The sequence below is a fragment of the Dromaius novaehollandiae genome, chromosome W, assembly GCF_036370855.1.
Source record: "Dromaius novaehollandiae isolate bDroNov1 chromosome W, bDroNov1.hap1, whole genome shotgun sequence".
In the NCBI taxonomy this organism is placed as follows: domain Eukaryota; kingdom Metazoa; phylum Chordata; class Aves; order Casuariiformes; family Dromaiidae; genus Dromaius; species Dromaius novaehollandiae.
Window position 1 is genome coordinate 46,024,298 of NC_088130.1, and position 4,777 is coordinate 46,029,074.

The following is a 4,777-nucleotide window of genomic DNA, read 5'->3' on the forward strand; positions in this document are numbered from 1 at the left end:
GCACGCGGGGCGCGCCACGTCCGCAGCCGCCGGAACCGCTCACTGCCGCGCGCGGGAGGGGGGAGGCGGGATGGCGCTTCTCCCCCCCCCCGGCGGCCCGATGGGGTCGCCCGAGCGGCGTCTCCTTCGGCGACCCCCAGCAGCCGGGCGGGAGGGGCGAAGGGCCGGGCCGCGCCGCGCCTCGGCCCCTCGTGGGGGTCCCCGCCGCCATGCGCGGAGACCAGCTCCGGCTGCAGCTCCGTTTTGGGGCTCGTCCCGTCACGGCAGAGCGTCCCCAGGCGTTGTCCCGACGCGCAGCGCGGCGCCTGCGGGCGGTGAACGGCGGGGGCGCGTGGGAGGGCCCGCGGCGTCGCCCCCCACTCGTCCCGTGGCGGAAACCTGCCCCCGCGCTGCCCAGAGCAGGGCCCCGCCGCCCCGGCCTGGCGGAGTTGGGCTGCCCTGTACTGCCGATGGCCTCGTGCCTTCTGGTCCGCTTTTATGTGTGCAAGTGCTTTTTTGCCTCTGGGGCTTCCTATTGCTTGTCATGCAGCTACTGCAGCCCCGTGCTTTAGGATTAAATACCAAAATGCCGAATTAAATCGCTCCCTCGTGTGTGGCCATCAGCCTGCTCCACCGACTGGTCGACGATGCCACAGACAGCCCGTGCTGGGGCACCCGGTGCTGCGTGCTCGCGCTTGGGGCATGCAGCCACCTCCACGGGCGCTGCGGACGGCTGCTGGAGCAGGCGGCCCCACTGGCACGTCCTGCTCTGACAGTCGGCCAGGATGGTATTACCCACCAAAGGGTGAGCTCCTGCGCTGCTCTCTAGCGGGCTCGGTCCCCGCTTCTTGGGAGCTTGGCAACTGCAAAGGTTCTTACAAGATTCTTCATTTTTTACTCCTAGAACCAGCCTTACTGCAGCTTGTGTGAACCGAGTAAAAGCACAAGTCACTCACTGATAGAAACAGTATAACTCGAGCAAAACATTTTGCTTTAGTTTGGAAGAAAGGATGATTTTTGGTCTGTAGTGAAGGGGAGCTCTTTATTTCTCCTCTGGTTTCTCTCCTCGCTGCCCCATGTTCTGGGTACAGATTGTCGGGGAGCAGAAGTGAGCAGGAGCCACAGATCTTTGCCTCGGTTGTCTGCAGCGCTCAGTCTACATGAGGAAAAAAGGTGTTGATGGAGAAACTGTCTTTGAATCTGAGAGTTAACGCCCTAAATAGATTTTAAATATCAAAGAGGAAACGCTTCCAAGAAGTACTGCTAGTAGCAATGAGAAGAATTTCTAGAATGATTAATCTGATAAAAGTACAGATACATGAAGCTAAACACTAGATCAAGAGTTCTCCTTTCCTTTGTTTACAAGATTAGCCATTTAATTTAAACATATTGATCAAAAAGGTTTCATCATCTATCTAGCTCATTTTTTCAAGTATCGCAATGGACTGCTAGAAATAGTCTGTCTCCAGCAGTACAGTTTAAATAATATTAGGTGAGTTTAAAATAGCAGACAACAATTAATAGTCATTCTTGCAGTAATGATGGAAGTGTCAGCCTTAGACCAGATGAAGGATTAGACTGTTTTTTGGGCCGTGGTCTTTCTGGGTGGGATTCAGCTGCCTGTACAGAGGCATCTGCCATGTGCCATCAGCCCTCCCTAAAGCATCTTGGTTGGGCTTCAACTACAGGTCCAGCAAGACGTATGTCTCCCATAGGTCCTATGTTATATCTGCCATTTCCATGAGTATGTCTTGGATACATAGGGTATTTCAAGTGGCACTGGATTAAGCATAGTCCCAATGTTTACAAGACTGAATTGAGCTCTGAAAGTCAAGTTCCTATTATCTTGCTGTGAAAATACATGTTCTTTGCCTTACGGTAAGTTGTACTGTAGGGCCACCCAGGTGACTCTTAAGGGAACTGCAATTTAAAAGTCAAGATCATCATTCCCAATTCTTGACAATTCAGCCTCTAAAATCTCAGCTTCAGATTCAAAGACAGCTGATGCATTTTTCTTATATATGATGCTTTATACCTGACAAACACTAAAGTGAAGAAAGAAATCAGACTTCTTGTGCGCAAGCATACAGACCAAGAATGAAACTTGGATTTAAAAATGATAAAATGAGGCACATATTTCGTACAGAGAGATTTGCTAGAGATTTGTTGTGACTTTTGCTTTCACAATCCTTACTTAGATTTTTGCTTTTCCTTTTGATGTCCTTTAAAGAAAGCGTGTTTGTCCATAAACGTAGCCATGATAAATGTTGCCTGCTCTATCATATTTTCATATGGTGTATGATGCAGTAAAGTAAGAATCTCCCAGGGCTCAGCAGGTTTAAGAATTCCCAGTGCCCTGAAAATGTGACTGTATTGTACCATTTGACATTGGAACTATATTACAGCTGTGCTCACTAATAAAATGATATATACCAATACCTCTTATTTTTGAAGGACACTGTGCTAACAGGAACCTGATGGAAAACATAGCAACAATCTGATGCAATATATTATCACTTCTCTCCATCTGAACAAGTTAGTCAATATATAGAGGCTTGCCAGTTGTTTCCATTAGAAGGAGAGATTTGCTGTGGACATGTATTTCTTTGCTGCAGTCCTGTTTACTTATGTGGGATGTACAAAGCCTTATTCTCTTGACCTTTCCAAGAATCAAGCAACAGAGGAGAATTTCTCTGCTCACAGCTCCAAGCCTCTAAGCACATCCACCAAAAATACTCTTTTTCTACCTTTTCTGAGGATCATTGCGACGTATTCTTCATTGGTTATCTCTTCATTTTTCCTTGCACTTCAGCATAGTCTGATGTACTCCTAGCTTGTTAGATGAATTTCTAATTACACAATATGCTGAGATCAGAATTTTCTATGTAAGACCTATCAGTTGAACTGGAAACTACTTCCACGGATGTCGCATCTGGTAGTTCCATGGCTGAAGGAGAAGTGTTTGCACATGTGCCTTGCAAGTTGCCTGGGCACATTCGTTTTTTTGAATAACCAGTTCTTTTCTCTCCCAGCTATGGTAGTGTCTACAATTAGCCTCCCTCCCTTGATGCCCCTGCTGTTCATACAGGAATCAGCATAACCTTAGTTGAACTCAGGTACTCAAACTTGTTTTTGCTTGTGAAACCATTATACGGCTGTTTCTTCAGCCACTTCTCAGGATTTTCTGACAATGGCCAGGAAGGTGGGAAGTTCTCCACAGCACTGAGTTTTTATATTTATCCAGAATGAAATGTCTGTGATGCCCAGTGAGTTTGACTCAACCTCCAGCATAACAATGCAGTCTCCACACAGAGATCGCTTCACCCACAGATAAAACAGAGGGACATCGTGAGTGAAACACAAAGTGTGTAACAGTTTATAGAGATGATACATAAGAACACGGGGAACAAAAATATCCAGTATAAACTAGTGGGGAAATTGAGGCAGCAGGTTGGAAATACCCAAACTGTGAGTCAACAGCTTTGTTCCAGCCATGTATTAAGCTTGCTCATCTTGGGACAATCCGATGCATGATTTTGGTCCTTAGTTCAGTACTGAGGCAGGGAAAAGAGATCATAGAAATCAATTGGTAAGTGAACGAAGGGTGGAATAGGGAATGAATGGCGCGGTGAAAGGGATATGGATCACGTATCTCTCAGGGAAGTGACTGTGAGAAGAAGAGGGACTGTAGCTACTGGCCTTGCCTACTTTTAAGTCTGCTCCTGCTGGCATCATGTATTGAATGAGTCTCAGCAATGGCCAGTTGCATCTTAGATTTCTTCCAAGTAATAATGTAGAGTAGCCTTTAACTAGCAAGAGGTGAAGGGATGAGAGCACAGAGGAATATTGCTGCTGGAAAATTAAAACTTCAGGATTGCACTGTACAGAAAAACACACGCACGCACGCACACACACACGACTTGCAGACCTGTAACTTGTTGCCAGTGCAGATGGCAGCCTATTTGAGGAAATGCAGGCTCTGTCATTTCAGCTACTTTTTGAAAAGCCCTTAAAAGTTTAAACTACAGGTCCTGACATCCCCTGAAGTCCATAAATCAGAACAGAAGACATCAATACGTTTGTAGGCAAGAAAAAGATACTTGCATACATGCCATATGCACTATGTCCAGAAGAGGGAGATGTTGGCAAACAGCTCAGGGGAGAATGCTATCAACCTGAAAAAGCTTTGGACTCTTGGCAGGAATGGGTGAGTGGTCCAGGAGCTGAGCAGGAAAACAAAGTGCTGAGGGAGCTGGCAGAAAGGAAGAGTCGACCTGCTGGATCAGAGCCATGCGGATGGGGAAAGAAAGAGAAAAAGACTAGAGAGGCACAGGGGAGAGTTTTCTGGGACCAAAACTGGGAGAAAAACCCACACAATCCTCCAATACAATAGATGGGTGAGTTAAATGACAGCATTGCAAAGACAAGGGGATGCAGGAATGGATTCATGTCACTTTTTAAGGATGGGAATACGTGGCGTGGTGGGGCAGGGTGCAACCCATGAGCAGCTTGCCTGTGGCTCCTGCTTGCTAACATCATGTGCAAGCCCTGTGTTGTGCTAGACTCAAGGTTCACACAGGTCCCCCCCGCCCCCCCGGCTCTGCCGCAGCACGTGTCTCAAGCACTCGTGTCTGGCAGCTTCCCCTTGGCTGCTGGTGGTGCCAGGGCCCTGGGGCTGGAGGGGTAGCAGGGCACCCCTGCCAAGGCTGTGCACCCTGGCAGCACCCTGGCTCCAAGGAGCCCTCCTGAGGGACAAGTTTTTCTGCTACGTTGGCTGCTCCTGCTTTACGATCCTGTG